The sequence below is a fragment of the Cydia amplana genome, chromosome Z (assembly GCF_948474715.1).
Source record: "Cydia amplana chromosome Z, ilCydAmpl1.1, whole genome shotgun sequence".
Classification (NCBI taxonomy): domain Eukaryota; kingdom Metazoa; phylum Arthropoda; class Insecta; order Lepidoptera; family Tortricidae; genus Cydia; species Cydia amplana.
Window position 1 is genome coordinate 23,769,491 of NC_086096.1, and position 24,020 is coordinate 23,793,510.

Here is a 24,020-nt window from a genome sequence, read left to right on the forward strand (position 1 = left end):
AAAATCCTATCGGTTTCCAACCTCTGATCTCTACGCCCAAGCTCAAGTTTTAACCGTCCGACAGCTTTTCATACACAAAATCTGTTTATACACACACAAAGTCTCTAAAACACTGCCTTTATATAACACCTTAGTTAAAAAACGCATTTTCAATCTACCAATTCCCGAAGTACGTTCCTCATTTGGAAAACGTTTTGGAGATCGCATCAGAGTGACAACTTACAATTCCATACTTAAACAGTGTAACCTTAGATCTAGCACCACCATAGAAGCAAAAAATCTCTTATTTAAATTCTTAAGTTCTCTTAGCTATGCCGAGACAGAAGCTATGTTAGATAGTGTACTTTAAAATTAATGTATACATAAGTACTTAACTATATATAATATAGTTTACTTTCTTTGTGATGCAATATGATTGTTAGTTATAAGTTTATTTTGCCAAAAGCTGGACTTTATGTTAGTAACTATCATTCTGTTGGTTAAAATGTATTCCTGGTACACCGCGACACAGGCGAAGCCTAGTGCGGAGACCCCGCCACACTCTGTAATTTGTATTTTTGGAAATAAAGATTATTATTATTATTATTATTTGTATCTCCTTTTTTTGGGATCACGGGCCTATAAATCCCGGTCTTTTGATAGGCTTGCGTGGGGATATAGATCCAACACGTAGAGGCCCCTTGGAGAGATTTGATGTCATGTAGAACGCCTGCTGGAACCCGTTCACAGGTGCAACAATAGACACTCATGAACCGGTCGCAGCAGGCATTGGGACTATTGTAGAAAAAGTAAACAGTATATCAGTCTATGGATTGAAGTTTGGGTGGACAATGATACTGGGCTATTGTAAAGAAGTCCGGACACCTGCCATAACAATGCTAACACACGTTATCGAGGCAGGTGGTGACTCGCCGCTGACTAGATGGGCCCCTGAAACTGTCGTCGTAAAGACGACCAGGGGCAACATCGGTGTGAGCGGCTCAGGGGTGTCGAGAGGTGTACACCGCTTTCTACCCAGTGGCTGTAAACAGCCACTGTGCCAACTTATTATTAACTCAACATAATTAAATATTCATTGTTGTAGGTATAAATGTATTCCGCTATAATAAGTATTTTGTATATTTTATTATCAATCTGTATGGCAGTGCGAAGTCACGTTCAGAGCCCGTACCATGAGTCACTGACAGTGTCAAAACTGACATTTACGCTATCGAGAACGTAATTTACTTTACAGTACATATGGGGCTACTTTTCCGCACTAGTGCGTAAAATAGCACTTTTCGTGCTTATGTCGAAACTTTAAAGTGCCATATGTACTGTAAAACGTTGTTCGATACACGTGCGAATAGGTAATTCGCAACTCGTGTCGATTTAAAACGCCGATTTATCGCCACTCGTTTCGAATTTCCTCTTTTTCGCACTTGTATCGAAAATAACTATTCTATACATCTCGTTTGCACTAATATGCGAGTACGAGCGAGATGTATTATAGAAAGTAAATTACGTTCTCGACGGCGTTTATTTCAATGCCAAACTGATGGTAGCCATACTGGTATAGTCTGTCCGTTTTTCTAAGATCAAGTACGCCATAGTAAATGTATGGCGAACTTAATCTTAGAAATCGGACAGGCTATACAGCCTGCAAAAGGTACACGAACCGGGTCAAAAACATTTGAACAGGCGGAGTCACAATAAATCCCCACTTTCAGTTCCAATGGAAATATTTTATATGTATATAGCCGGTCAAGCAAGTTTGTCAGTAGAAAAAGGCGCATAATTACAATTTTGTATGGGACCATAACCGTTCGCGCGCTTACATTTTCTAAATTCGCCGCTCTTTTCTACTAACGGAAATGGCTTGAGAGAGAACCTACATATATGTGACAGTAGAGGGTGGATTAAATTGATCAACATTTTGAGATAATGTGTGTACCTATTTGTTAAATTAATTCAGTGAAAGCGTGATAGAAAAAAATGTATCTACATATAGGAGACCGGGTATGATTATCTTACGGGTTGTCTCATGAATAGAACATTAGATATCTTGCCAGACATCCACTCAATTTCATGTCTCTCTAATTGGACAGCTTTTTTCCATAGTTCTCTGCGAATAGCATCTTGTGGGAATCTGAATGGAAAGTAATGTAAAATGACAATACCAAATTTGATTATTATTTTAAATAACTAGGTAGTTTTTTTATAGCTCCATCTCATGAAATAAAAAAGGAAAATACAAATCTGTAAGCAGGAATTTATTACTACATTTATAATTAAAGTGGAATCCGTTTATTATGACTCCGCTTATACTGACCAACCGCTTACTATGACGCAATTACTGTGCGAAGTTTGGTTTTCATATGAAATTCTTTGTGACAAAGTCGGATAAGATGACTTCGCTTATATTGATAAACCGCTTACTATGACCTATAAATACTATTTTTATGGAATTATGTCCGGTTATACTGACAAATTCGCTGGTTTCCGTGGCCGGCCCCATATCTTTCCCTGCGAGGACGTCTGTGGCGTTTAAATTGTTTTAGTTTTTACTCTCGGTGAAAGTTGATAATTGGTATAAGGTTAATAAAACTCATCTCTAACAAAATAGTTTGAGATTAATTTGGAAAAAATAAAATAAAAAGTTTATCAACTATGCTTTATATGACATCCGCTTAGTATGACATGTTTGTTACTTCCCTTCAATGTCATTATAAGCGGATTCTACTGTATATAGAAAATACCTAAACCAATCATAAGTTAATAAAATAGTCTACTTCATTTGGCATAAAACCATCCCTATCCCATCGCAATTTAAAAAGTCGTATGTTGTTATGAAAGTCGTATGCAGTTGTTACGTTTTAGCTTAGCACGGTAGTATTGAAAAAATGTCGTCATGTTTATTCCAAATTTTACTGAAGTTATCTGTTTACTACAAGTGAAAAGTGATTCCACTGTCCTTGATATTAACTAAAACAACTTCTGCACCACTTCACGACACATTAATTAGACATTTTTAATTACACTATCAGGCGTGATAACACCCTAGCCTCGGAGATACCTTCACGTATCGCCAACGCCGCTGCTAATTTCGGACGACTCACAGATCGCGTCTGGAGGTCCCATGATCTCAAGCTCGAGACAAAAATTAGCGTCTACAGGGCGCTAATCATTCCTGTCCTTTTATATGGAGCAGAGACATGGTGCCTCTACAAAACAGACATAAAGAAACTGGACACTTACCACCTGAGGTGTCTGCGGCCTATACTCAGGATCAGGTGGCAGGACCATATTCCCAACTCCGAGGTCCTGCGTCGTTCCGGAATGTATGGCATGGAGGCCATACTAATGCAGCGGCAGCTCAGATGGTGTGGGCACGTCCTTCGAATGGATGACCACCGCTTGCCTAAGGCTATCCTCTACTCTGAGTTGGCAGTGGGTAAGCGGAAGCACGGTGGTCAGCACCTGCGCTACAAGGATGTCCTCTGACGGCATCTGAGCGCTTGCGCCATCGACCCTGAGCGTTGGGAGGAGCTTGCTGGAAGAAGGTCATCTTGGCGTTCTACCATCCATAACGGTGTCAAAATGTTTGAGGATAACCGCCTCACAAGCCTAGACACAAAACGCCAGTCACGGAAAGAGAGACCTAAGCCCTCCTACGTGTACACGCTCAACGCAGCTGGCCAACTTTATTGTCACACGTGCAATAGAGTATTTAAGACCAAGTTCGGCCTGGCCAGCCACATAAGGGCTCACGCTAGACAACGTCCATGATGTTTATTTAGGGTCGCCGTCATCGAAAACGATGAGGAGGACTATATAAGCACCGCCTACAATCGAATAGTTTACGTTGGGTCATAATACTCATAATTGAGCGGACAGAATACTTCCATGGTTTATATGCGTTCACTGGTCTAAGCGAGCTGTCACTGTTGCCACTTTGTTTTTAGGGTTCCGTACCCAAAGGGTAAAAACGGGACCCTATTACTAAGAATCAGTGCCAGGGGGTGTTAAAACCGTATCAATAAGATATCTTAAATTTGTAATACGTATAATGACTTAGCCATCGCACGGCTGCATAATGACAAAAGGATCATTGTCACCTATTAAAAATAATTCTAATTGAACATAACGCTAGCGCTAATTGCAGTTTGAGCAAATACACATATTTACGAGTACGGTACGAGTAAAGCATTATGTGCGATACCAAGTCATTATATGTACGAGGGGCGTTCAATAAAAAGTGAGAATGAGTATGTTATATACAACTTTTATTAAATGTTATTTTATTTTTCGACATAGTCACCTTTTAGCATAATACACTTAGTATATCTTTTTTCTAAACTTAATATTCCATTTCTAAAAAAGGTTTTATCTTGAGTACTTAAAAAATCTTGTACTGCAGCGACTACCGCGTCGTCGTCTTCAAATTTCTTGCCTCTTAGGTATTTCTTCAATCTCGGAAATAGGTAGAAATCACTAGGGGCGAGGTCTGGTGAATACGGAGGATGCTTAAGGATATCGAACCCAGCATCACGTATTGCAGCCATTGCAACGGCGGACTTGTGTGCCGGTGCATTGTCCTGATGGAACAACACAATTTTCGAGAGTTTACCTCGCCGTTTTTCAGGGATCTCATTGCGCAATGTTGCTATTTATTTGGCATATAAAGAGCCCGTAATAGTGGCTCCATGCTCGAGATACTCAATCACTACGACCCCTTTACCATCCCAAAAAACAGAGCCCATGACCTTATCGGCAGATGGGCCCACCTTGAATTTCTTCGGAGTTGGAGATGATGGCCTTTTCCATGTCATAGACTGCAGTTTCGTTTCAGGGTCGTAATGATGGAGCCATGTTTCGTCCATTGTTATAAATCGCGCCAAAAAAAGTTCCCGGTCTTGCTGTATCAGGTCCAAAGCTTCTTGACAAATCTCGACTCTAGTTTGTTTTTGCGTGTCAGTAAGCATTCTGGGTACCCAACGCGCTGATACCTTTTTCATACCCAAGCGTTCATGTAAAATATTATGCACGCTCCCCGTTGAAATCTTTACATTTTCAGCAATAAAACGAACCGTGACACGACGATCCGCCAAAACTAAGTTTTCGACTTTTTTCACAATTTCTTCAGTTACTGCTGTAGTAGGGCGTCCGGAGCGGGGGTCATCCATGGTCGATGTTCTTCCACGTCTAAATTCGGCGCACCAACGTGTAACTGTCGAATACGGAGGAGCATTAGACCTTAAAGTGTCCCGTAAATCTAAATTGACTTGGTCCGTAGAAAAATTTTTCAAACACAAGTATTTAATAACGGCGCGCAGTTCAATTTTCTCCATTTTCGCTAACGTACTCAACAGCATCGCAAAGAAATCGCCGTATTTTTTTTTTTAAACAAATTTTTTTCATGGCAATCAGTTAGGTAGATTAGCTTTACCGGCCAGTATTTACTTTCCTAATATTTAAAGAGTTTGCATCTCATTCTCATTATATATTGAACGCCCCTCGTATTACAAATTAAAGATATCCTATTGATACGGTTTTAACACCCTCTGGCACTGATTAAAATAACCGACTTGGTTTCACATTACATCTCAAAACTTTTTTGTAGTAAAAGCGTTGCGAGACTTGCACCTTTTTACATGTAATGTTTTTGATGGGATCTCATTTCTTTTTGTAGGCAGTCCTTCTTTTCGGATACTCATACCCATACTATGTAATACACATATCATAACTAAACATATCTTCATTCATACTCACATCGTTGACATCGTACATCGTAGTGTACCTTTACTTTACCTACTATTTGTAGGAACTTAACTTTGTAATATCATATATTTATATGGGATTACAAACTTACTTATGCAGTTCTCAGATCTTTAAAACGTGACTGATATTGCAATATTTTTAGGTTTACCCTTTATGTGGCCATTAAACCCTAACTCTGTACCAAATTTCAGCTCTCTGAGTTTATGGGAAGTACTAATTCTATTCTGATGATCATGAGTGAGTGAATGAATGAGTGTCATAAATGCGAAACTTTGCTTTCGCTTAACTTCGGAACTAAATGACCTACAGACTTGAAATTTTGGATTTTAAGTATGTGATTATAGCTGACTGGATGACGAAAATTTCTGCGTTTTGGTCTTATCCAGAGGTTCTCAAATAGGGGCCTGAAAATGCGGCGAAATGGTTCCAGTAAAGGATGGTACGGCAGTGTTTGCTTCGCGCTCGACTTGGCGGGGGCACTGCCGTGCCCCCAGATAAAAATTAAAATCATAATTCGAAAACTACGAAAGGTCGGCTAACATACATATTCTGATAGCCCACAGCGAGAGGAAACTAAAAAAAAAATTTTGGACGGCAAGGTTTGGACCAACCTGTATAACACATGCCGTGCCAACATCGCTCGTTCTGTGATACTAGAATGCCGTGAAAAACCTGTGTCAGGTATTGAGAGCATTCTATCCAGAGTTTCGGTGTGGGATCGGGAGAATTTAGTCCAATTCAATCCCACCAAGGCTCAATTTTGCGCGTTTACCGCTAAGAAAACCTCATTTTTCAAGGAACAACCCTTCCCATGTCAGGGAGTATTGGGAGCCTCGGTGTTGACATCTCCATCAGTGACGTCCAATAATTTCGTAGCCACCTTGCTGGGTAGGCTGCGCTCGTATCCAAAAAACTCGGTGTGCTCAATAAAGGGAGGCGATACTTTACTCTAGGGCAGACAGATCCATAGGCGTACCCACGGTGGGGCAAGGTGGGGCAGTGTAAGCTAAGAATCTCTGTTTCAACCGTACCCTGTTACAACGTCCCCAGCCTCCCCTACTTCTGCCCCACCCCTTAAAAAAGCGGCCAAGTGCGAGTCGGACTCGCCCATGAAGGGTTCCGTATTTAGGCGATTTATGACGTATAAAAAAAAACTACTTACTAGATCTCGTTCAAACCAATTTTCGGTGGAAGTTTACATGGTAATGTACATCATATATTTTTTTTAGTTTTATCATTCTCTTATTTTAGAAGTTAAAGGGGGGGACACACACATTTTACCACTTTGGAAGTGTCTCTCGCGCAAACTATTCAGTTTAGAAAAAAATTATATTAGAAACCTCAATATCATTTTTGAAGACCTATCCATAGATACCCCACACGTATGGGTTTGATGAAAAAAAAATTTTTGAGTTTCAGTTCGAAGTATGGGGAACCCCAAAAATTTATTGTTTTTTTTCTATTTTTGTGTGAAAATCTTAATGCGGTTCACAGAATACATCTACTTACCAAGTTTCAACAGTATAGTTCTTATAGTTTCGGAGAAAAGTGGCTGTGACATACGGACGGACAGACAGACGGACAGACGGACAGACAGACAGACAGACAGACATGACGAATCTATAAGGGTTCCGTTTTTTGCCATTTGGCTACGGAACCCTAAAAATGCTGCGTACGACCATGGACAGATCCCATATAATGAGTACTGCTGCCACCTTGGTCCCTTCAAATCAGTCCAAAGACGCGCTATGAATAGTCTACGATCCCAAACTTACAAGCGATATTGAATCTTCGTCTAAGGAGATCTCCAAAAAAGAAGCGTATAACTTTTAAAATGGTCGGCAACGCGCATGTAACGCCCCTGGAGTGTAGACGTCCATAGGATGCGGTGACCGCTTACCATCAGGTGAGTCGTAAGCTTGTTAGCCACCCATGGCATAAAAAAACACTTATTTGTCTAAATCAAAAGTAAGTAAAAAGTAACCCTTTCGTTAGTTCATTTCGTTTCGGAGGGGTGGGGGGGCGCAAATTTAGTGCCTGCCCCGGGCGCCATATCCTCTAGCTACGCCACTGATCTGGCGCGACTTAAATATAGATTGTCAAACCAATTTGTCAGTAAATAGGAACAAAAAAAACTATACTCATCCTTTTCTTTTGGGTGCTAGTACTAGTGTAAGACAAAGATAGTACGAGTATGACTCTCTCTGTCTATGTTGGAAACAAGACAGTCCTTTGACACACTATAACTTAAATTAAAGTATGGACTCGCGCGCGAGAACGCAACTCATGCTAGACCGCCTGATTGGAGACTGGAGTAAAAGAGAAAGATGCCCCCGCCCACTAGCTCTGCACTACTGTACTGCCTCTCGAAAGAGCCCAAAGGTTTGTGCTCAAGGTCATGCTTGGAAAGCCCCGGTGGTTTCCGACGGTTACCCTTTATAAAGACGCGGATGTTCTTAGTGTGAGACAATTATTGATCCTACGAGTTGCAACTCACGTAAGTACATACATCAAAATATAAATTCGGAAGAATATCTTACGTCTTACCCTAATCCGTAATCGAATCATTAAAATTCCTACTCCCATCACAAAAACTGCATTCGTGAGGCGTTTTCCTAACTTCCTGCATCCATTTATTTACAAAACAGTAGTAAAGTTCTGCAGCATAACTGAAAAGTCTCCTCTTGAAGCAAAATTCGTAAGTAAGAACTGGTTGAAAGGTCTTGACTGCAGTCAAACTGAGATGCGGTTGAAGGTCATCACCTAATCACTTACATGCTAACAATCGCTGTAGCCTTACACACACACACGCACGCACATAAACTTTTTCGATCCTTTTTAGGGTTCCGTAGCCAAATGGCAAAAAACGGAACCCTTATAGATTCGTCATGTCTGTCTGTCTGTCTGTCTGTCCGTCTGTCCGTCTGTCTGTCCGTCCGTATGTCACAGCCACTTTTCTCCGAAACTATAAGAACTATACTGTTGATACTTGGTAAGTAGATGTCTTCTGTGAACCGCATTAAGATTTTCACACAAAAATAGAAAAAAAAAACAATAAATTTTTGGGGTTCCCCATACTTCGAACTGAAACTCAAAAATTTTTTTTTCATCAAACCCATACGTGTGGGGTATCTATGGATAGGTCTTCAAAAATGATATTGAGGTTTCTAATATCATTTTTTTCTAAACTGAATAATTTGCGCGAGAGACACTTCCAAAGTGGTAAAATGTGTGTTCCCCCCCCTGTAACTTCTAAAATAAGAGAATGATAAAACTAAAAAAAATATATGATGTACATTACCATGTAAACTTCCACCGAAAATTGGTTTGAACGAGATCTAGTAAGTAGTTTTTTTTTAATACGTCATAAATCGCCTAAATACGGAACCCTTCATGGGCGAGTCCGACTCGTTTCTTTCTTTGAATTACTTAATTTTTGTAACTTATTAGATTCGTTTTTACTTAAATAGTCTAATAGGTAGGGTTCCGGCTACCACGTGACAGGCATAGCCTAGCGTCACTACGAGGGGCGTTCAATAAAAAGTGAGAATGAGTATGTTATATACAACTTTTATTAAATGTTATTTTATTTTTCGACATAGTCACCTTTTAGCATAATACACTTAGTATATCTTTTTTCCAAACTTAAAATTCCATTTCTAAAAAAGGTTTCATCTTGAGTACTTAAAAAATCTTGTACTGCAGCGACTACCGCGTCGTCGTCTTCAAATTTCTTGCCTCTTAGGTATTCCTTCAATCTCGGAAATAGGTAGAAATCACTAGGGGCGAGGTCTGGTGAATACGGAGGATGCTTAAGGATATCGAACCCAGCATCACGTATTGCAGCCATTGCAACGGCGGACTTGTGTGCCGGTGCATTGTCCTGATGGAACAACACAATTTTCGAGAGTTTACCTCGCCGTTTTTCATGGATCTCATTGCGCAATGTTGCTATTTGTTTGGCATATAAAGTGCCGGTAATAGTGGCTCCATGCTCGAGATACTCAATCATTACGACCCCTTTACCATCCCAAAAAACAGAGCCCATGACCTTACCGGCAGATGGGCCCACCTTGAATTTCTTCGGAGTTGGAGATGATGGCCTTTTCCATGTCATAGACTGCAGTTTCGTTTCAGGGTCGTAATGATGGAGCCATGTTTCGTCCATTGTTATAAATCGCGCCAAAAAAAGTTCCCGGTCTTGCTGTATCAGGTCCAAAGCTTCTTGACAAATCTCGACTCTAGTTTGTTTTTGCGTGTCAGTAAGCATTCTGGGTACCCAACGCGCTGATACCTTTTTCATACCCAAGCGTTCATGTAAAATATTATGCACGCTCTCCGTTGAAATTTTTACATTTTCAGCAATAAAACGAACCGTGACACGACGATCCGCCAAAACTAAGTTTTCGACTTTTTTCACAATTTCTTCAGTTACTGCTGTAGTAGGGCGTCCGGAGCGGGGGTCATCCATGGTCGATGTTCTTCCACGTCTAAATTCGGCGCACCAACGTGCGACTGTTGAATACGGAGGAGCATTAGACCTTAAAGTGTCCCGTAAATATAAATTGACTTGGCCCATAGAAATTTTTTTCAAACACAAGTATTTGATAACGGCGCGCAGTTCAATTTTCTCCATTTTCGCTAACGTACTCAATAGTATCGCAAAGATATCGCCGTATTTTTTTTTTAAACAAAAAACAGTTAGTTTTTTTTTTCATGGCAATCAGCTAGGTAGATTAGCTTTACCGGTTAGTATTTACTTTCCTAATATTTAAAGAGTTTGCATCTCATTCTCATTATATATTGAACGCCCCTCGTAGTGTGAGGCCACAGGGCATTGCCCAACAAACAAAAAGAAAGAAAGACACTTATGGAAAGCAGATTTCTTTTTTTTTTACTTAAAAATAATCCAATCCTTTAATATTTAATGATCGTTACGTATGTACGTTACATATCAATAATACAAAACATTATTAGATAGGTAATCTGTATTTATTAAACAGTTAAATAAATTAAGATCTGTTAGGCCAGTCAAATCAGATTTTTTCCAGGAATTAATTCCCAGCAAGCTGGAAATCGTCTTAATACCTTCATTTGGGTTTAAATTAGTATAATCCGAGTTTGCTCCATTCCAGGAGTTGTGGAAAAATTGCTGCTCTTTTTCAGTTTTTTGCAGAACAAAAACGGTACGTCCGACGGAAAATTTGCTCTAATCATGATAAAAATTGATATCTGAGGATCCGAAAAGCACCTTAATATGAATTAGTACCTAGTCAAACATTGTAAAAAGCAGCCAAGTGCGAGTCGGACTCGCCCATGAAGGGTTCCGTATTTAGGCGATTTATGACGTATTAAAAAAACTACTTACTAGATCTCGTTCAAACCAATTTTCGGTGGAAGTTTACATGATAATGTACATCATATATTTTTAGTTTTATCATTCTCTTATTTTAGAAGTTACAGGGGGGGGGGACACACATTTTACCACTTTAGAAGTGTCTCTCGCGCAAACTATTTAGTTTAGAAAAAAATGATATTAGAAACCTCAATATCATTTTTGAAGACCTATCCATAGATACCCCACACGTATGGGTTTGATGAAAAAAATTTTTTTGAGTTTCAGTTCTAAGTATGGGGAACCCCAAAAATTTATTGTTTTTTTTTCTATTTTTGTGTTAACATCTTAATGCGGTTCACAGAATACATCTACTTACCAAGTTTCAACAGTGTAGTTCTTATAGTTTCGGAGAAAAGTGGCTGTGACATACGGACGGACAGACAGACAGACATGACGAATCTATAAGGGTTCCGTTTTTTGCCATTTGGCTACGGAACCCTAAAAATGAATAAGAATAAGAATATTTTTATTGTCCACTGTGTATATATGATCTTACAAATAAATGGTATCAACAGCTGCCCTTTGCGAACATAAAATACAATTCTTAAAACTACTTATAAACTAAATATTATACTACATTAACTAAATTATTTACAGTTCGTTGTCACATGCATCGTCAAAAAATTCTTTAGATTTAGATTTAGATTTAGATTTCATTTATTTGCAAGATTAGAAGATTTAAGATTGTAATACTCCTTCTCAATCAGCCATTTCTTCAATTTATACTTAAAAATATTGCCTTGCAACATTTTTATTTCATTCGGTAATTCATTAAATACACGTATTGCTGTTAAAAATGTGCTCTTGTAATACATTGTATTGTTAGCAATGGTCGACACTTTGTTTTTTTTTTTTATTTTGTAAAATCGTGTTAAAATCCGAATTATTTTTACCAGTGTCTGATCTACAACAACCTTGCTGATAGTGACATTAATTTTGACGGTGGGTTTCTTCTATTTCGAGTGGTTTTGTCATTCCAAGGTAAAATGTACCTCTGTAAGCCTTGCTTCCAATATTTATCCACACCTCCTGGGATGGAGCAAACTCAGATTATTCACATTTAGGACCAAATGAAGGTATTAAAATGATTTCCAGCTTGCTGGGAATTAATTCCTCAAAACGCTTTTTTGGATCTCATGAACCGTGATAGCTAGAGTTGAAATTTTCACAGATGATGTATTTCTGTTGCCGCTATAACAACAAATACTAAAAACATAAAATACTTAATAATTATTTAAGTGGGGCTCCCATACAACAAACGTGATTTTTTTGGCAGTCCGACTCGCACTTGGCCGGTGTTTTTTGTTTTGATATCGACCATTGATGGACTATGCGGAAAGAGAAGAGCCGTAGAATGTATGGGATCCCATACATTTCACGACTGTTCTCTTTCCGCACAGACTCTCTATAGATAGAAAAACGTAGAAACGGGGTTTGGGGGTCGCGAAAAAAATTTAGTGGTCATAAAGGGCCGTGACACCATAAAGTTTGAAAAACACTGGACTAGATAAAATGTTTAGCCATTACGTTGTTAAGCCTGGAATAGTACTATATGATATAAAAGGCTAATATCTAGCTCGGCGTTGAAAATATATAAAATTTAATATTACTGTTTCGTCCAGTATTATTGCAGTGGGTGCGTCCCACGAGATATAACTACATAATATATAATTTCATATTCATAACGTTCAGAAGATATAATGAACGTTTGTTATAACATCAAAATCAATATTTTTATTAGGAATAACGGTCAATTAACATAATACTTATATGATATATGATTTTTTTATATAACACTCAAATACTCTAAATTCAGTTTATATAACATACATAACGTATATCGATCATAGTATATACTATCTTTTAGTATAATGATCATAAAATATAATAGCGTATGATATACTAAATAGGTTATAACTGATACCCCTATACAAAACCAGCTGTTGCTAGAAAAGTAGGTTAGGTTAGGTTAGAACTGCGACCCCTACAGAAAACAAACTGCTGCCAGAAAAGTAGGTTAGGTTAGGTTAGAACTGCGACCCCTACAGAAAACAAACTGCTGCCAGAAAAGTAGGTTAGGTTAGAACTGCGACCCTACAGAAAACAAACTGCTGCCAGAAAAATAGGTTAGGTTAGGTTAGAACTGCGACCCCTACAGAAAAATAACTGCTGCCAGAAAAGTAGGTTAGGTTAGGTTAGAACTGCGACCCCCGGGCCTGACGGCATTCCGGGCCGTGCTTGGGTCCTAGCCATGGACGCCCTAGGGCCAAGACTGTTGAGGCTCCTGACCGCGTGTCTGGAGCAGGGTCGCTTTCCAAGGGACTGGAAGACTGGGAAGCTAGTGCTTCTGCGGAAACCCGGGCGGCCGGCTGACTCTCCGTCTGGTTACCGTCCTACGAGGGGCGTTCAATAAAAAGTGAGAATGAGTATGTTATATACAACTTTTATTAAATGTTATTTTATTTTTCGACATAGTCACCTTTTAGCATAATACACTTAGTATATCTTTTTTCTAAACTTAATATTCCATTTCTAAAAAAGGTTTTATCTTGAGTACTTAAAAAATCTTGTACTGCAGCGACTACCGCGTCGTCGTCTTCAAATTTCTTGCCTCTTAGGTATTTCTTCAATCTCGGAAATAGGTAGAAATCACTAGGGGCGAGGTCTGGTGAATACGGAGGATGCTTAAGGATATCGAACCCAGCATCACGTATTGCAGCCATTGCAACGGCGGACTTGTGTGCCGGTGCATTGTCCTGATGGAACAACACAATTTTCGAGAGTTTACCTCGCCGTTTTTCACGGATCTCATTGCGCAATGTTGCTATTTGTTTGGCATATAAAGAGCCCGTAATAGTGGCTCCATGCTCGAGATACTCAATCACTACGACCCCTTTACCATCCCAAAAAACAGAGCCCATGACCTTATCGGCAGATGGGCCCACCTTGAATTTCTTCGGAGTTGGAGATGATGGCCTTTTCCATGTCATAGACTGCAGTTTCGTTTCAGGGTCGTAATGATGGAGCCATGTTTCATCCATTGTTATAAATCGCGCCAATAAAAGTTCCCGGTCTTGCTGTATCAGGTCCAAAGCTTCTTGACAAATCTCGACTCTAGTTTGTTTTTGCGTGTCAGTAAGCATTCTGGGTACCCAACGCGCTGATACCTTTTTCATACCCAAGCGTTCATGTAAAATATTATGCACGCTCCCCGTTGAAATCTTTACATTTTCAGCAATAAAACGAACCGTGACACGACGATCCGCCAAAACTAAGTTTTCGACTTTTTTCACAATTTCTTCAGTTACTGCTGTAGTAGGGCGTCCGGAGCGGGGGTCATCCATGGTCGATGTTCTTCCACGTCTAAATTCGGCGCACCAACGTGTAACTGTCGAATACGGAGGAGCATTAGACCTTAAAGTGTCCCGTAAATCTAAATTGACTTGGTCCGTAGAAAAATTTTTCAAACACAAGTATTTAATAACGGCGCGCAGTTCAATTTTCTCCATTTTCGCTAACGTACTCAACAGCATCGCAAAGAAATCGGCGTATTTTTTTTTTAAACAAAAAATAGTTAGTTTTTTTTTTCATGGCAATCAGCTAGGTAGATTAGCTTTACCGGCCAGTATTTACTTTCCTAATATTTACAGAGTTTGCATCTCATTCTCATTATATATTGAACGCCCCTCGTATAGTCTTGCTTGATGAGGTGGGCAAGCTCTTCGAGCGGATAATCGCAGTTCGCCTCATCAAGCACCTGGAGCGCGTAGGGCCTGATCTTGCCGATTACCAATTCGGCTTTCGTAGGGGCCGCTCGACGGTAGATGCCATATTGCGGGTTCGCGCCATAGCTAAGAAGGCTGTGTCCCAGGGCGAGGTCGTCTTGGCGGTGTCATTAGACATCTCCAACGCCTTTAACACCCTGCCCTGGGAAACCGTAAAGGAGGCGTTGCGGTATCACAAGGTGCCCCCACACTTGTCGCGAATCATAGCCGCCTACCTCAACGAGAGGGCTGTAGTCTGGCCAGGGCGACAGGTCTGGAGTCGACGGAGTATGTCGTGTGGAGTTCCGCAGGGGTCGGTCCTAGGGCCTGTTGTAATAAAACAAGTTACTCTATTCAATGTTTATTTTTTACTGACAATTTTGTTATTATGACAACCATAGCAACATAAACTATATAATATAAAAAGTTCCTAACACAGCAGAAATCCTACCTATTTCCAACACTCCCACTAGGTAGGATTTTAAAATGAATAATAAAACATAGATAGTTTGTGAATTAGTGACTCCCACTATCTCGTTAGTAGGTACAAGAAAAAGCACAATAAATAGTTTAGAAAATAAGCTCCTACTGTATATATCAAATAGTGTTTATTGAAATTTCATTTCCTTCTTTCATAACTTGTATCTTGCGATCGAAGATGAAAAATGGAACCAGTCTGTTTCGCATTTCTGTTTTAGCATTTGTTTCTTTGTTTGCTTCTTGGAAAATGTTTCGTTTGCCATAAGTATTAAGCTCGGCTTTACATGAAGTTTCTTCGCAATCCAAGAAAGTATCGGTCAGATTGCAGTCCTCTCTTACAATCAGTTGGTTTTTATTCTGATCTAGGCTCTCACCAAATTTACTTTTCTCACCGGTCCACTTTTCATACGGAATTAAATGTTTGCTAGAAGTTTTGTTCCGAGTACTACAAGTTCCACTTTCCTTCGCAGATTCTTTATGAATTGTATCCTGATACTTTATGTTGTACCAAATGCGTTTTTTATAAACATTATTGGATTCATATGGTTCCTTTTGAATATTTTCTTTATTTTGCATTATATTCACACACATGTTATTTAAATGATTTTTCCTGTCATGCGACGTTTTCAAATTACTGTCAGTAATGACGGTATTGACGTTGACGGCTAGATTACCTCTATGCACAGCTGTTTTAAAAAATAATTTATAGAGGTTGTTTGGTTGTCTTCGTGCATAAGCTACCAACCTCCTATTCGAGTTTAATATATTAGCGTGAAACTTTTCTTTGTATATTATGTATCCTTTTTCAGTTAAAACGCCTTCAGAAATAAGATTTTTCTTTAAGTTTGGAACATAAAGCACATTGTTAATCTCGGAATCCCACCATGTATGGTTTAGCAACTTCTTTATAAAAACAGTCCCAACGCCTTTGACGCTCAGCTCGGACTTATCTCCCAGACTTACAGTTTTCGTAGAACTATCAGACAATTCACTAAAGAATTCTAGCCTGCTGGTCATATGTTGAGAGGCTCCACTATCTAGAAACCACAGATCCTCGTCTTTGGTTTGATCGTATTCATAAGACGTTTTGACTGTTAGTGCAGAGTACTCGTAAGTCATGTTCGCTCCAGAATCAGGTTTATTAAGGTTTCTTTTTCGCGAGTAACAGTCTCTAGCAATATGACCTGCTTTTTGACAGTAGTAGCAGATAGGAGCTTTCGTGTAGTCCTTTCTCGTCTCACTGTATTCATTTTTTGTTATTGCAGCTAAAGCAACAGGGTCGGCACAATCATCATTGGCGAGACTAGCTTCTTCATCTAACAGCCTCGCGGTTAGGTTAGCTATAGTTTGCTTCGTCACGTCCATGGATAGCCACGCTTGTCTTACAGTCCTATATTTTGACGGAAGACTACTAATTATCTTCGTAATAACAGCTGTATCGCTAATTGTATCTCCGGACTCACGGATTTGCTTAGCTAATGATTCCAATTTTGCAATATGTTGAGCTACGCCATCGTTCTTTCTCATCTTGTACTGGTAAAAACGTTCGTGCAACGACATTTTAGTGAACTCTGATTTCTGAGCGTAGATAGAGTCAAATTTTTCAATCATCTGCCTTGCGGTCGTGCAGTTTTCAACAATGACCATTTGCTCATAGGTAAGCGACGACGTAATTATAAACATAGCGGCGGCATCTTGTCGCTCGCTCTGCTCCGCGGCTGCAGAAGACTCCCTCGTGCCGCCAGCGCCCGCACTCGGCTCACCGGAGCCGGATGCTCCATCAGCTTCTATATATTTCCCAAGACCCTTAGCTTTTAACGCACACTTCAGTTGAAATTTCCATTGTGGATAATTTTCAGGGTCGAATTTTTGTAACAAACCACTTATTTCTTTATCCATTTTGCGTAAAGCCCATAACCGTTGTAATAAAACAAGTTACTCTATTCAATGTTTATTTTTTACTGACAATTTTGTTATTATGACAACCATAGCAACATAAACTATATAATATAAAAAGTTCCTAACACAGCAGAAATCCTACCTATTTCCAACAGGGCCACTCCTGTGGAACATAGGTTATGACTGGGTCCTACGGGGGGAAAACTTGCGTGGAGTAGACGTCACGTGTTACGCCGACGACACGCTCGTGACGGCCAGAGGACCCAGTTACCGCGACGCAGCTGTGCTCGCGACGGCGGGAGTCGCCCACTGTGTGGCCCGGATCCGGCGTCTGGGGCTAGAAGTGGCCCTAACGAAGTGCGAGGCCATTTGTTTCTTCGGCCCGCGAAGAGCGCCTCCAGGTGGCGCAGAAATTATTGTGGGAGGCGTTCCAATTGCTGTCAGGCCGACGTTACTCTACCTCGGCGTCTTGCTTGACAGCAAGTGGAACTTTAAGGCTCACTTTGAGCGTTTAGCACCCAAATTACTGCGCGCAGCGGCGGCCTTTGGGCGTATACTGCCCAACCTGGGAGGGCCCAAGGCCTCATGCCGCCGCTTATACACGGGTGTGGTGCGCTCGATGGCGCTGTACGGTGCCCCAGTATGGGCGGATTCCCTCAGCAGCCACAACATTGCCCAATTGCGACGACCGCAGAGGGTAATGGCGCTGAGGGTAATCAGAGGATACCGCACAGTGAGCGCAGCAGCCGCGTGCGTGCTGGCCGGTTCTCTGCCCTGGGACCTGGACGCGAGGGCCCTCGCGGCGCTGTACCAGTGGCGCGGGGAGGCGCGAGCCCGGGGTGACCCGAAAGCACCTCAGGAGGTGGCGAAGCGGCGCACCGAGCTGCTAGAAGACGCGACGGAGATGTGGGTGCAGCGGCTAGAATGGCCGAGGGCTGGCTCCCGCACTATAGAGGCCGTACGCCCAGTCCTTCGTGACTGGGTTGAAAGATGCTCCGGTGTCCTTACTTTCAGACTAACGCAGGTACTGTCGGGGCATGGCTGTTTCGGCAGGTACCTGCACAAGGTTGCCCAGCGGGAACCGACACCGGAGTGTCACCAATGCGGAGCCGGCGTAGACTCGGCCCAACACACATTAGCTGAGTGCCCAGTTTTCGGCGAGGAACGGGAGGAGTTGGTCGCCCAGGTAGGGCAAGACCTTTCGCTGCCAGCCGTAGTTCAGGCCATGCTGGGCAGCGAAAGTGCGTGGGAGACTGTGCTCACGTTCTGCGATCACGTCATGGGAGACAAGGAGGCGGCCGAGCGCGAACGGGAAGTCCGGGCCGAGGCTGACCCAATGCGCCGCCGCCGCATAGGCCGCAGGCGTGCCGCTCATGAGCGGAACCTGCCGCCCTGATGAGAGCCAGCGGGCGGCGGACATGGGGGCTTCCCCGCCCATGACGCTGGCTCCCGAGATGGTAAGCGCGACCTTGTGTCCCGGAAGCGCTTCCACTGGGACGGATATAAAAAAAAACATGGGTATGGATCTACTCAGGATAGCCGCTGCGGGGTCGCGGACGCATTGCGCGAGCTTCCCCGTAACCCCGCAACCATAGCGGCGAGAGGACACCATGGGGTTTAGTGGGTAGTGGGGCCTCTTTACAGCCCTGAGTCCCACATAACCGTCCGGGTTTGTCCCCGGCCCGGCGGTATGCGTAGAAGCATTACCCATGTAAAAAAAAAAAAGGTTAGAACTGCGACCCCTACAGAAAACAAACTGCTGCCAGAAAAGTAGGTTAGGTTAGGTTAAAACTGCGACCCCTACAGAAAACAAACTGCTGCCAGAAAAATAGGTTAGGTTAGGTTAGAACTGCGACCCTTACAGAAAACAAACTGCTGCCAGGAAAATGGGTTAGGCGTTTATTCTTTACGAGCATTATGCATTTTGGTGTTAGATCTATTGAGTAATATACATTATAAATCTGAGATATTATGAACGTTATACAAAATCATCGTTATATACAATGATATTATACTAAAATAACGTTATACTTAACAAAAATATATATTTTATGTTATACTTAACATTCGTTATACACCTTGAACGGTATACAAAACAAATTTATACAATATGAGCGTATATAATATGAATATTATAGTATAAGTTCTTATGTCTTATATTACTTACCCGAATTTACAGAAACAAAGTTACCAACCTTGTCAGTATTGGCCACATCAAGCGCTGCGATCGTTTCGGCTTTCCCTACCAAGTGCTTTGCACGGAGCGAATATGAGCCATATTATCGTTAATAACTGTGCATTTGGGCACAAATTATAAGGACAATTACCTTATATACGGTATGTAATATACCCCTTGTAGTTGCTTTATTGTGAGCTTTCTTATCTTGTACGTGCTTTATTATGGAACGCAACAAGGAAGTTAAACTTATAATGGCAAGGAAAGTGCTCTTAAAAAGCTAAATATACTTATAAGAATCATATAGAAAGCATTAATAAGGGCAATAGCCCTTATACTCGTGTTGTTATCGTCAGATTTAAGGGAGTAAAACTCATAACAGCAAAACTGAGGCTCTTAAAAAGTCTTTGGGAATTATAACTGTGCGTTTATGACTTTCCAATAAATATTTTTTCTTAGTGATTTACATGTTTGCAACAGTTTGATAAAAAAGTTAACAAGTGTCATCCATGTTCCTGAAAAGAAAACGGTAAGTTATTGAATTTGTATTATATAGATTACCCGAATATTTGCTTATTTACTATGAAAACTGTGTGGGAATTCAATTTCATGGTAAAATGTTGTATGTTGTGTTATCAATATTCATATATGATTCATATGGGTACATCGGGTGTACATATACTAATGTTGATAAATAATATTAGGAGAACGTGACATTTGGCTTCATCAAAATTTGATGAGCTTTTGTAACATTAGCAACGTCCTAGCGGTAAATAGGCACAGAGGGCCTGCCGTAATTCGAAACCGAAATTCGTAAATAATGATAAGAAAAATATTTAATTAAAAGAAAAAACCTTATTAACAATTATCACCCAACAAACAAAATATCCTTATAAAATTAAATCTATAAGGGCTAAATACTTATAGTTGTTTTAAAATAGCATTCATTATATCAAGGTACCTTTAAACGGCTCGTTATAAGAAGATTTGGCTAATATTACCTTTATTCTTATAATTTGTACACGTTAATAAACCCAATTAATATGGTTACAATAAGTGTTCAAAATGTTTTGTTCTTATAGAGGCTGCCGAGGCTGGTTACATTGCTTTTTAGTGTTCCGTACCCAAAGGGTAAAAACGGGACCCTATTACTAAGACTACGCTGTCCGTCCGTCCGTTCGTCCGTCCGTCTGTCACCAGGTTGTATCTCACGAACCGTGATAGCTAGACAGTTGAAATTTTCACAGATGATGTATTTCTGTTGCCGCTATAACAACAAATACTAAAAACAGAATAAAATAAAGATTTAAGTGGAGCTCCCATACAACAAACGTGATTTTTGACCGAAGTTAAGCAACGTCGGGCGGGGTCAGTACTTGGATGGGTGACCGATTTTTTGCTTGTTTTGCTCTATTTTTTGTTGATGGTGCGGAATCCTCCGTGCGCGAGTCCGACTCGCACTTGGCCGGTTTTTAGCTGTATAATATTCAACGCAGTGTAAAGGCTTTTTTCTTCTCACGTACTTTTATTTGTCATTTAAAAGGTCGTACACACACCTTTAAACCCCTATGTTATAGTTGTCAAGACAAGTCTTTAGTCTATTCCCCAAAAAAGTATTTGTGCATACACGCAGTATCTTTTTGGTACTTTTATGATACTTCGTGTAATCACCACTTAAAAAATATTGTATGAAATACATTGTTGCCAACCTAATTTTAATTGTCATCTCTGACAGATGAGTACTAAGTGCACTGCTGCCAATTTACAAAATATTCATTAGGTTCTATAGTAGAAACAATGAAATTGCTTCAGAAGTCAGAAACGCGCATGTGACACCCATAATATAGCAAGATCCATAGACTACGAACACCGCTTAGCGTTGCTTGTTAGTCTCCATAGGCTACTGTGGCCAAAATCGAGAAAAAGCTGTCCAAAATTGTAATTTAACTAAGAGCAAGTACCAGGGCCTCGTGAGTTACAAGAAGGTGTCGCTGACCAACCGGCCGTGGGGCGCGGGGCGCGGTGGCCGGGTCGCGTACGAAAATGAAAAAAATGAAAATTATTTTGGTTGAATGAAAAATATTTGTTAAATTTACAATTTTTTTTCAAAGTGCTTGGTCGTAGAAAAAGTATTGTATGCAACGTTGTTTAACTGAAGCAAAAAATACTCGTGGCGTCTTTATTAACAATTTTCGGCTTCGCCTCAAATTGTTACTCACGCCACTCGCCTTTTTTGACCTCTCTTAAACAACGGTTGCATAAAATACTATTAATGTGGCCAATTATTCTTATAAAAGTAATGCACAAGATAACTATGATACTTTTTGACTCACAGGAGCATGTTATTAGATGTCTATCCAACAAACAAGTTATAGCATTTTATATGATACTTACAAGAATTAAAGCCATCCATATTCACTCATATAATAATTATAAAGGCATTATTCTCTAAAGTGTTGTATTAAAAGGTTTTACAAAACTACATTCGCCACTACGAAATGAACAATCTGATACCAAATTATCAGCCAGTGGTTCCGTAGAGGATAATTTTATGGAGTTGTATTCACGACCAATCACAAAGTGTAATGGTAATTTGGATGACCCGGATGTCTACAATTATAGCATTAATTTTTTAGTATAAAATGGGACCAGTAGCATCTCATGTTATGTAAATTAAAATCTTTTGATTTTAAATTTTTTGTCAATATCCGCGAATAGAGTCAGACCAAGAAAAGTCTGCAGCGGATTTGACAGCCCTCGCAGTGCCAGTGTTATTATAAACGTCAAACTTCTATGAAATTATGACGTGTAAATAACACTTTCACTGCGTGGGCTATCAAATCCGCTGCAGACTTTTCTTGGTCTGACTCTACTACCATTGTATAATCCGCGGACAAGCAAAATATATATGAGTACATAGATAGGTACGGGATTTCACTTGTGAGAAAAGAACCCTAACGATATGTAAAATGGCGAATCATAAGCAACACCTGTTGCTATTATAAAGTTTTAACTCTCATAGAGTATTTGTAGACGATGTGCTAATTGCGTTTGCTCTTATAATGGCCTTGCTCAAACATGACAAAATAATTAACCGTATTTTTAGCACAAAACCACTTAAATTCAAGGGCGCGTTGTAGTGAGGGTGTTAAGTGAAATGACCTTTTTTTGCTTGATTAAAGCATGAAACTTGGCACAGTTGTTCCTTATATCAAAATAAGCCGATTAAGATCGGTAGCCCGAGGGACCCCCCGCCTAAGCCCGAGAGGGGGGGTGATCAAGTAGCGCCCCGCCCGGCTTCATTCTAAAAATTCTAACAGGCCCCGTTTAGCTAATAGGTCATATTTGGTATCAATTTCGGATAAATAAATAACGTAGAATTCATTTCTGGTATAAAAAATTGCAATTTGTTGAAAAAAAAATAAAAAAACACAAAAAATCTAATTTTTCAAGTGTAATTTTTGTTTTTTATTTATTGTCAAAATTAAACTGCTTGGTTTTTCTACATACAAAAAATATGCCAATAAAGCCTATTTAATGCAGATTTTAAAAACATAACTTTTACTAACCTTTATTAAAACGCGCCGGTGAATATCTTTTTACCGACATCGGCATCGATATAGACAACATCCGAAGTGCACACTCTGGAGACCGATTAAATGTATTGTTTATTGTTGTAGATTCTATTATAAAGATAGAAAAGCGTACATTTTTTTTTAATGTGTCGTTCAGTGAAAAATGGACCCTAAAAAAATTATCACAGCCAGCCTCGTGTTTGTATAGAAGCATACTCGTATTTAGTTAGTGCCAACCACTCCATGGACTCCATGGTCCCTGTTCTCAATTAATAAGAAGTAAACTGTAAGTATTCTTTAATATACTTGCTTATTACATTACACTTTAATTTTGCGTCTTGTATATTAAGTTCCTTCCCCCGACACATGAATGGGTACATTTCGTCACTCACGTATATATGTCAGTTTCAACCATATTCTGGCCACAGCAGGGTTGTCAGAACAGTTTGGAAACAGTCGTCTGCTCCTTGCTTTCATTCCCAAGAAGACGGACTGAGCAAGTTTAAAGAGGAACTAAAGTCTGACCCCAAACATATAATCCTATCCTGATAAGGCTGCTTCTATTTCAGTAGTCGATTCATGTAAAGAATTATTTCGGGCATTTTTTAATTATTTAGCAACGGCTTTATCTGTAAGTATCACTTTACTTTGCTTTACAAGGTTATTTCACCTATCATCATATAAAGGTATAATAAAGTTTTGGCGAATGCTATTTATTTACTGCTATTGCTCCATCCTGTAGGAGCTTGAATCCTTGTATCGGCCAGGCTAAAAAGGGTCCATGCTTAGATCTCACTTTTATATACCATAATATTAAATGGGGAACCCGGGTTCAAATTCTAGAAGGCATGTATTTGTCTGTTTATCGTGAATACTTGTTCCTGAATTACCTATGGATGTTTTGAGTGTATGTATCAAATATATATGATATATATTATGTAGTACCCACATCACAAGTCTTATTGAGC

The 24,020-nt window shown here is 40.1% G+C and overlaps 1 protein-coding gene and 1 long non-coding RNA gene across 3 annotated transcripts in view; both read left to right on the forward strand.

Moving 5' to 3' along the window:
* Positions 1-24,020, forward strand: part of LOC134661306 (proteasome subunit beta type-6) — a 265,514-nt gene that overhangs the window by 73,696 nt on the left and 167,798 nt on the right. The window lies entirely within an intron of this gene.
* LOC134661154 (uncharacterized) lies at positions 12,795-19,470 on the forward strand. Of its 2 annotated transcripts, none has more exons than XR_010097933.1 (3): positions 12,795-13,232; positions 13,290-13,352; positions 19,028-19,470. It is a non-coding gene; the product is annotated as an uncharacterized LOC134661154 (long non-coding RNA). The 2 variants fall into 2 exon arrangements; XR_010097934.1 differs by having other exon boundaries at positions 13,290-13,347.